Source organism: Lactuca saligna, chromosome 3 (genome assembly GCF_052625555.1).
Source record: "Lactuca saligna cultivar CGN05327 chromosome 3, ASM5262555v1, whole genome shotgun sequence".
Lineage (NCBI taxonomy): Eukaryota > Viridiplantae > Streptophyta > Magnoliopsida > Asterales > Asteraceae > Lactuca > Lactuca saligna.
In genome coordinates, this window is record NC_136419.1 from 80,072,260 (window position 1) to 80,083,224 (window position 10,965).

The 10,965-nt window shown below is 41.7% G+C and overlaps 1 long non-coding RNA gene across 1 annotated transcript; it reads left to right on the forward strand.

Moving 5' to 3' along the window:
* Positions 1-8,347: 8,347 nt before the first annotated feature.
* Positions 8,348-10,271, forward strand: LOC145033809 (uncharacterized). The gene is made up of 3 exons (XR_013677719.1): positions 8,348-8,553; positions 8,621-9,715; positions 9,993-10,271. It is a non-coding gene; the product is annotated as an uncharacterized LOC145033809 (long non-coding RNA).
* Positions 10,272-10,965: the final 694 nt, after the last annotated feature.

The following is a 10,965-nucleotide window of genomic DNA, read 5'->3' on the forward strand; positions in this document are numbered from 1 at the left end:
GGCGAGTAGCTTGAAGATTCACTAGGACTCGCCGAGTTGTTCTTCAGACTCGGTGAGTAGCTTGAAGACTTACTGGGACTCGTCGAGTCGTTCTTTAGACTCGGCGTGTGGAGTCGGGGTGTCTAGACTCGCCGAGTTGCCTTTGCACTCGACGAGTCCGGTCAAGTTGACCGTTGACCTGTATGTAATTTAGTAGGGTCAGTTGTCTTGTTTGATAAGATCATTAATAAAGATATGTGGTATTATAGGGAGCCTGCAGATTAGCGGATCGAGTGCGAGTGACTCGAAAGGTTTATAGCTTGCATACTACGAGGTGAGTCTTCTCACTATACTTCACCCGGAAGGGTTTGACTGCGTGACTGGAAGGTCGTATGTGTTATATTTATGCTATGTCTAGAGAGGTAGATGTTTTATATGTGATGTATGCTTATATGTGATGTATGCTTATACGGGCCGGAAGGCGTGGCTTTATGTGATAGAAAGGACAGTATGATGTACGACTTATGTGTTATGTGTGATATGTTATATGTGTTGTGCTTTATACTATTATGGGCCGGAAGGCAAAATACTATGGGCCGGAAGGCAACTTAATACGGGCCGGAAGGCGATATGTTATGGGCCGGAAGGCGATTATGTTACGGGCCGGAAGGCAAAGTTATGTGGACCGAAAGGTCCGGGCCGGAAGGCGTATGTGGGTAAGTCGTATACTGGGGAACTCACTAAGCATTTATACTTACTAGTTGTGTTTATATTTTTCAGGTTCTAGCAATGACCGTGGGAAGGCGCCGGCGTGACACGTACACACTGCCATTGTTAAGGATCTTGAGGATTCGTTAATTATATTTTTGTAATAAACTTGGAATAAACTCTTTTGTCGAATAATGATGTTTTATTTTAAATGAAAATTTTATTTGAAAATTTGAGCTGTTACAATTGGTATCAGAGCCTTGGTTTGAGGGATTTGGGTGTACTTTCGGGTGCAACTGAACTCAGACCGGGGATTTGAGGAAAAACTTTTTTTAAAATAATAAAGACACAACATTTCATAAATGGTAAGGCGGTAAAACAAGAATGGAGCAGTGTGTACGATCAGCCAGCGCCCGAACGGTAAAGATCCCCAGAATACCTTACAATGTTATGTTATGCACTGAATTATGAATTGTTATGCATGCTAGAGACTAGGTATACATGATAGGACTAGAATTGCCTGTTTTGTGATGCCTTAGTCTAGGGAGATTGTTTATATGAGATAATTGGTAGCGTGCAAGTAGATAGTGCATACTAGAGGTAGAGTACTCATTATTCGGGATTTGGGGAGGAAGATTTGGGACGAATACTGATGCGGTGTGGTCGGTAGTATTGGGCCCGTACTACCGAAGACACTGGATCGGTGGAAGACCCAAGTAAGAATCCCTGGAAATCGGAGACTGAGTAGGGCGCGTATCGAGTACAATTGTACTTGGTGGAGTCTCTGATGATTTTATGTTATATTTCAGAGACATCATGGTCATCACACGCAATGGGGCGAGTTCGAGCAGTGCGAGTGACGAGGAGATTCGTCAGATTATTCAGGAAGAGGTAGCTGCGGCGGTTCGGGCTGAGATCCCGGAGATGTTTGGGTCTATTAAGACCACTCTGATGGAGGAGTTCGAGGAGCGGTACGCCGCACTTACTGAAGCTGCAGTTGCTGCCGCTACCGCAGCTGTGGCTGCTGCTAGGCCGCAAGGGGGTGATTCATTGCTATTCAGGGAATTCAGCAACACGAAACCCCCTGAATTTGATGGGACGCAGGATCCGATTGCGGCTATGAGGTGGATCGCTGACATTGAGGGGTGCTTCTATACTTGCTCATGCCCGGAGCACCTGAGGGTACGGTTCGCATTGAACCAGCTCCGTCTGGGAGCGAAGGATTGGTGGAAGTTCGTGACGGCGAACTTCACTCAGGCAGAGATTTCAGCGGTGACATGGGAGAGGTTTACGGAGATGTTCAGGGACGAGTACGTTCCCCCGGTGGAGAGGTAGCGATTGATTCAGGAGTTCTTGACCCTTAAGCAGGGTACTGACTCCGTGGCAGTGATCACGCGGAAGTTTCATGAGAGGGCAATGTTCTGCCCTGAGCTGGTATCTACAGAGCAGTCGCGGATGAGCCGGTACTTGGGCGTTTTGAAGAGGGAGATCCGGGAGTTTGTGTCAAACTCCACCTATCGTACTTTCACTGAGCTTCAGGCGAACGCCAGGAAGCGCGAGATCGAGTTGGAGACTCAGGCGAGGGAGGAGGCTGAGTCTCGACAGGTGGATCGGCGGCCGGCTCAGTCTCAGCCGACAGCCAAGCGGACTAAGTTCGCTGATTCGAGGATGGGAGGTCCGAAGGGTCGCACTTGCGTGAAGTGCGGCAAGAGTCACGAGGGGGTGTGTCGAGCTGGTGGTTGCTACAAGTGTGGCAAGGAGGGACATATTGCCAGGGATTGCCCTAAGGGGTTTATGGTTTGCTTTCACTGCAACCAGACAGGCCATCGGAAGGCCGAGTGTCAGCAGCTTCGTCAGGGAGCTACACCTACTACCAGGACTACTGAGACTCGACCGGCGAAGGTCGAGGCCCCGAGGGCTCGCGGGAGAGCCTTTCAGCTGACTGCGGAGGAGGTCCGCGCTGCGCCCGATGTTGTGGCAGGTATGTTATCATTCACGTATTTACTTAAAGGTCGAAATGCTATGCTTATGTTAATGTATGTGTAGGTACTTTTCTTGTGAACTCTATGCCTGCTCTAGTGTTATTTGATTCGGGTGCGAGTAGATCGTTTGTATCGTTAGCCTTTAGTCAGCATATCGGCATTAGTCGTGAGCCGTTAAGTCGGCCTTTGAGCGTTTCTATTGCGGCCGAGAGGGTGGTTTGTGCTACGGAGGTTCTTCGGGGATGTGTGCTAGAGATTTTCGGGGTCGCGTTCCCGATTGACCTAGTTCCTATTGCGATGGGGGACGTCTGTGTCATCGTAGGCATGGACTGGTTGAGCCGATTCAGCGCTGTCATCGACTGCGAGCGTCAGCTGGTGACTATACGAGACCCTAGTGGGGGAGTTCTTACGGTATACGACGAGGGTACCCGTTCGGGATCAGCTTTTTGTTCGGCCGTTAGGGCGAGGCAATGTATACAGCAGGGATGTAACGGTTTTGTGGTGTATGTGATGGATACGCGGGAGACTGCCGAGAGACCGAAGACAGTGGAGGAGGTTCCAGTGGTGCGCACCCTTTGGGACCTGACGAGTATACAGACACTGACTACGAGTTCGATGAGATCGAGGATGACATGGAGGAAGAACAAGACACTAATGAGGACACTGCCATGACACATATCAGCGAGGCGCAGCTGGACCATCCCGCCCCACCAGTAAATCCCGTAAGGGAGAACCACTCCCCAGAAGCTAAGATTGCCGCCCTGCGGCACCAATTATTCACTATGGAAGCACGAGCAGTGCGAGCTGAGCATGAGAGGGACGAAGTCATTGGGGATATGACTGGGATGGCCCAGTTGTTGGCACAACACTTCAGAATACAACCTCGTCGTAGTCGTAGGACTCTCCATCGAGTGTTAGGAGTAGACTTACCCTACTAGTACTAGGATCTATGCTATGTACCCCGAATCTATGTTTAAGTGATTACACTACTCATAGAGCCGTTATGCTATCGGATTTGCACCATTTACGTATGATCTTTTGAACAAAATTTTCATGTATCAAAAATGCGAATGATATTAATGAAAGGTTGAATGTGTTCTACTATGATGTTGTAATCTGCTATGAGTTATATATCCCTGATTGTATGCTAAATTGTGAAATTGCTTAAGTTCGGTCCACACACCTAGTTTATAGGATCACAATCTCACAAAACCATAGGCACTCAACATCTTTCCGTTCCATGACAGAAAGATGCCTCGACGACCAACTCGAGGTAACCCTTGACCAACCTCTCCAGAAGTTGACTCAACTGCATTCCAAGCAGCTGTGTCTGTTGCAGTCACCGTAGCAATGACACATATTCACCAAGAGAACAATTGAGGAGTCAACGGACAAGGGGCAGGAAGTTCGAACAACGGGATCAATCAAGGACCAATGAAAACATGCTCCTACAATAAGTTCACCAATGCCAAGCCGCAAACCTTTCATGGCACGGGTGGTGTGATAGCCCTGAAAAGGTGGATTGAGAAGGTGGAATCAGTGTTCGAAATATGTGAATGCCCCGAGGAAGTGAAAGTGAAGTTTTCCACGTGCACCTTTGTCGACCAGGCTTTCACCTGGTGGAATGGACATATAGAGGCCACGACTCTCCCAGTAGCCAACTCTATGCCATGGACGGAGCTGAAGGAAATGCTAATGGCTGAATATTGCCCTCGTGGCGAAATCCAGAAGATGGAGCAAGAGATGTGGGATCTCACCTTCCGAAACTCTGATATAGATGCATACATATCAAAGTTTAGCGAGCTATCATTATTGTACCCTGGCATGATTACGTCTGAAGGAAAGAAAATTGAATAATTCATCTGGGGATTGACCTCCCCAATCCAAGGGAATGTGATCGCTGCAAAACCCGAAATGTTCGACAGTGCCAAGAGATTGGCCAAGAAACTGTACGCCCACAACAACAAAAGGGCGAGAAACCAGCGGAAATCGAAGGCAAGAAAGAGAATGACAACAAGAGAGGAAAGAATAACAAAAGAAAAGGGCGACAAGGCTCGGAATCAGCGAAGAAGCAACAAACAGTGATGATCAATGTTGCAACCACTCAAGTACCCTTCACCATACATACTCTAGCCTCAGCTAATCCAAGCACTCCCAAACAATATTCTTGGAATCTCCCAAAGTGCAACAGGTGCAACTACCACCATAATGGTGAATGCAGAAAAACGCATTGCACCCGTTGCAATCGGAAGGGTGACACGGCAAAGTATTGCAGGACCTATCCTCCCCAAATTCAACCACAAGGAAACATCAACAATAGTAAAAACAACCGTAACAACAACAACAAGAAGAACAATAACACACGATCAAGCCCCACTTGTTACGGATGTGGAAGGATAGGGCATATTCATCGGAACTGCCCCAACACCAACAACCCTGGGAACGTAGGAACAGGAAGGGTGCTAGCTATGGGTCAGGGAGAAGCGGTTCAGGATCCCACTATTGTTACTGGTACGTTTCTCCTAAAACACACTTATGCATGCATCTTATTTGATACCGGAGCAGAACGAAGTTTTGTGAGCAATAAATTCAAACAGTTGTTAAATCTACAACCCTAGAAGCTTAATGAAACCTTCGCAGTGGAAATGGCTAATGGGAAGACAGAATCCACTGGAGAAATCTATATCTGATGTACCCTAGCCTTAAATCATCACGTATTTAAAATCAAGTTAATGCATGTTTCCATTAGGAGTTTTGATGTGATTATCGGCATGGATTGGTTAAGCCCCCATCATGCTGAAATTATGTGTCACGAGAAGGCTGTTCGCCTTCATCTCCCAAATCACGAAACCCTAGTTGTTTACGGGGACAAACCCAACACGAACCTTTGTCTTATCTCGTGCATTAAAGCACAGAAGTACCTACGAAAGAGGGACTTGATGTTCCTGGATCACATAGTAGACAAATCAAAGAAAGAGGTCAACATTCAAGACATTCCAATAGCTTGTGATTTCCCAGATGTCTTTCCTGATGATCTTCCGGGGATACCCCCAGAAAGACAAGTTGAGTTTCGAATTGATCTTGTACCAGGAGTTACCCCCATCGCCAAAGCGCCCTACAGATTGGCTCCTACGAAGATGCAAGAGTTGTCCAGTCAACTAAGTGAGCTTTTGGATAAAGGATTCATCCAACCCAGTCTCTCACCTTAGGGAGCTCCAGTTCTCTTTGTCAAGAAGAAAGACGGTACATTCAGGATGTGTATCGACTACAAAGAACTTAACAACCTCAATGTTAAAAATCGATATCCACTTCCACCAATCGACGACCTATTCGACCAGCTCCAAGGAGCTAATCACTTCTCAAAGATAGATCTATGATCTAGATACCACCAACTCAAGGTCCCGGAGGAGGATATTCCAAAAACCGCCTTCCGAAGTCGTTATGGACATTATAAATTTATCGTAATGCCCTTCGGTCTAACGAATGCTCCTGCCGCATTCATGGATCTAACAAATCGAATTTGCCAACATTTTCTTCATAACTTCATAATCGTCTTCATCGGTAATATCCTCGTATATTCCCAAAGAGAAGAGGAACGCGACTAACATCTTCGACAAATCCTGGAAACCCTACGAACTGAAAAGTTATACGTAAAACTCTCCAAGTATGAGCTTTGGCTCCGAAGCGTGAACTTTTTGGGACATGTTGTTAGTCAGGAAGGAATTCATGTGGATCCTTCTAAAATCCGAGCTATCGAAGGATGGGAAATTCCAACAACACCCACAGAAAGTCGCCAATTTTGGGTCTCGCAGGATATTACAAGAGATTCATCCAAAACTTCTCTAAGACGGCCAAACCACTTACCATGCTCACACAAAAGGACGTACCCTTTGTATGGACGGACAAGTAGGAAACCGCGTTTCGATCTCTGAAGCAAGCAATCTGCAGTGCCCCAGTGATATCGCTACCCGAAGGAACAGAAGACTTTATAGTCTACTACGATTCGTCAAATGAGGGTTTAGGCTGTGTACTCATGCAACGTGGAAAGGTGATAGCTTACGCGTCCCGACAACTAAAGACTCATGTAGTGAATTACACGACCCACGATCTAGAGCTGCGAGCAGTGGTCTTAGCCCTAAATATTTGGAGACACTACCTTTACGGTACCATGTGCACTATCTTCACTGACCACAAGAGTCTCCAGCAAATCTTGAATCAAAAAGAGCTAAACATCAGGCAGCGAAGATGGGTCGAACTGCTAAACGACTACGAGTGCGAAATCAAGTACCACCCGAGCAAGGCTAACGTGGTAGCCGATGCCTTGAGTCGAAAAGAATACTCAAATCATCGTGTGAAAACTCTCTCGATAACCATCCAATCCCACCTGACCTCACAAATCAGAACAACCCAGTCAGATGCTATGAAGACAAAAAACAAAACAAGTGAAGCGCTGCGTGGAACAGAGAAGAACTTGGAAATGAAGGAAGATGCAACATATTACTTCATGAACCGCATAAGGGTCACTAAACTTAGGGGATTCAGAGAAGTAGTCATGAACGAAGCCCGCAAGACACGATACTAGATCCATCCAGGTTTAGACAAAATGCGCTTGGATGTTAAGCAACATTCACTACAAGAAAAAGTTGAAATAACTACGAAATTTTGCTACGGAAGTACAATCCATAGTTATTCTACTATAGAATATGCTACGGAATGGCTTCGCGTAGCTATTTCGATATAGAATTTACTATAGAATCGCATTCCGTAGCCAATATTTGAATAACTATGGAATTTTGCTACGGAATTAAAAATCATAGCTATTCTACTATGGACTATACTACATAATAGTTAGACGTAGGTCTATTTTCTACGGAATTAGCTACAAAATTACGTTTTGTAGCTAATATTTGAACAACTACAAAATTTTGCTACGTAATCGAAGTCCGTAGTTATCATGCTACAAAATTTGCTAGGGATTTATACGTCATAGGTATTTTGCAACAAATTTTGTTACGGATCAAAGTTAGTAGCTATTTTGCTACATAAATTATTACGAAATGAATATTTGTAGCTATTTTGCTACCGAATCTAAGTTCGTAGCTAGCTTGCTACGATATTTGTTACGGAGTCAAATATGTTGATATCTTGCTACATAATTTGCTACTAAATCATAGGTCGTAGCTATTATTTATATCTATACTATATAATAAAGGAAATCTGAAATAATAATAATAATAATAATAATAATAATAATAATAATAATACAAACTATTAATATAATAATATTATAATTTAAGTCTTGAGAATAATGTAAAATATGTAACAAAGTATAATTACTCAATGCACAATGTAGGTTATTGATCCAACAACCTTTCACCACTTATCGATTGACTGTCTGTTAAATCTCTCCGCAAATATCTCGACAAATGTATATCATTATCTTACTCACTAGGGGTGTTCATGGTCTATTTTTTTCGGTTTTTAGGTCAAGCCAAAGCCAAACTATTAGTAACGGTTTTTGTCAATAAAAAATCGAAGTCGAACCATTAAAAAATAAAACTGAACGAAACTGAACCATTACTAATGGTTTGACTCCGATTTGGTTTCACGGTCCGACTATATATGGTTTAAAATTTTTGAAACCACAACTAAACCGTTCATTACGGTTTTGATAAAAAATCGTGAAATCAAACTAATTTATGGTTTCAAATCGAATCATGAAGAAACCTATCCCTTTTATTGACCTTTTCATTTGAATTCCAAATTAATCCTTCGAAATTGTAGTTTAAACCAACTCTCACCTTTCTCTCTGACGATTGAGAAACCCTGGCCGTTTTCTCATTTCCTAGGTGAAGACGAGAAAGAGTTGCTTATGAATCCCAAGGTACTAGCATTTTTTTATATTTGTTCTTCTACGCTTTGCTGAATTTTTTTCATATTTACTGGTTCAGGGGTTCACTTTTTGGAAACACTGATTTTTAAATATCCCAAGTTCGATTTTTCGCCGTCCCCATCGTTTGCCATTGTCCCCGCCATCATTGGTATTTTAGGGTTTTCTCCACTCCATCGCAATCTCCTTTAATGGCCTCCATCCTTAAAAAACTTGAAACCCTAGCTTCTCTAACACGTGTTACCTCTAACGACTCACTACTCTTCGGGGACACGACAAACACCTTCATTGCCACTCACAGTCGCTGCAGCCAGCACACACCGTCTTTCTCTTTTCATCCCTCCCTACCTATCTAAAACCACAACCAACACTCAACCTTAAACACTAGCAACCATCAGAATCGATCAAACAACTTTAACAATGGAAGTTTTGTGGGTTGTGTTGGATTTTAAATTTGTTGTTACTTAAAGTACTTTTTTTTTTGTTTTTGTAGATGAAATTGAAGATGTTGTTGCTTAAACTAACCTCTCTGTTTGTTTATTGACAGTTGACTGAACATAAGTTGTCCAGGATGAAGGTTTTGTGGTTACTCTATCTATGTTAAATTTTTAATGGTTTTTTGGAGAAAAAGATTTACAGTTGTTAAGTATTTTGATCTATATTTCTTTTTGATTCATGATGACCATCGTCATTGCTTACTTCGTATGATGGCCATATTTTTGTAGAAAATTCCAAAGTTGCGACATTCACTCTGTCCCTTTAAGATTTTATGTAGCTTCATCTTGATGAGTGTTTACACTACAGGATACATATATTTTTAGTTTGTATTCATGTATAGAGTTTTATATATTCTAGTATTATCTATGCTATATTTTTTTTATGGATTTTCTTGATAAGATTGTGTCTCAGATTTTGCATGCCCTTTCCCAGTGGATTTTATGGAACTGGAGAAGTTTTTCGGTACAGAAAGTACTACATTGGTGCTTATTTTTTAGTTGAATATACACTTTTGTTTTAATTAATTTTTACATTAATCTTCTACACTAGTTAATCGGAAATGCAGAGTATAAATTTCATGCATAGCTTAAAACATACTTAATGTTGGAATAGTGGATTTGAATTACGTTCTTGCGGTAGGGGGCTTCAATATACAAAGGTTATTTCTCTCTTTGTGATTGTTTTTTGATTTTATTTGATGGTTGTTAACTCATATTTTAGTAGCAATGATGGAATGTATTGATGCAAGGGATCTAGCATTTGACCTTTTTATACCTTTAAAGGCTGATGCGATTTTAAAAACCCAATTCCACCCTCACTTGTATCGAATTCTCTAAGCAAGCTTATCATTAATATGGGAATGATTTTTTGATAGATAGGGGGATTATTTGCTTAGAAATTTTTTTGATGGGTCATGGAAATGGTTTTCCATATAGGTGAATGGGTAAATGGCTGAAGTTGAAATCAAAAAGGAAAAACACAAGGACCAGTGTCCGGTCCATTGGAGTTTTCTCTACAAGTCAATGGTTGAAGCTGTGCAAAGACAATAAAGGGTACACAAGGCTGTCATCATATTGGTCAAGAAATAATAATTTGTGCCACATGCCTGGGATATAGCAGAAGAAAGTTCTATTTTTAGTGACTTTTGCTTCGAACAAGTAATTTTTTCCTCGATCGGTAGGAAGAATATGTAACTTTGTCCCTAAGTATTTCATTTGATGATAAAGTATGTTTTTATTAAGAATTTATGTAATTATTTATTTATTTTTTATTGCAATTTCATAATGTTAGATTTTGTTATAAATTTGCTTCGGATTGCATTACCACATTTTGCTATTGCAATGGAAGTATGTTTTTATTAAGAATTTATGTAATTATTTATTTATTTTTTATTGCAATTTCATAATGTTAGATTTTGTTATAAATTTGCTTCGGGTTGCATTACCACATTTTGCTATTGCAATGGAAGTAACTCGTGGTAAATTTACCATGAAATATTTGCAACAGAAAAAATGTACCGTCGTAATTTTGCTACGAAAGTAGTTTCCTAGTAATTTTGCTACGACATATTTTCTATGGGGTTCGATTGTAGTAAATTCACTACAGAATATTTGCTACGATATTATCCATGGTATATTTTCTACGGAAATTAGCTATAGGGTTAGTTTGTAATTAATTTTTGACAGATTAACTAACAGATCGAGTCGTAGTTAATTTGCTATAGATTTGTTACGGAAAAAATTATAGTTAATTGCCTACAACATTGTTACAGATGTTGTTCATAGCTATTTTTCTATGGAATAAGTCTGTTGTAAATTCCATCGCGAAGGTCCTATGGATTCCGTAACAAACCTTTATTAACGAAGAATTTTGCTATGGAATGATTCCATAGCAAATTCCGTCCCTAAT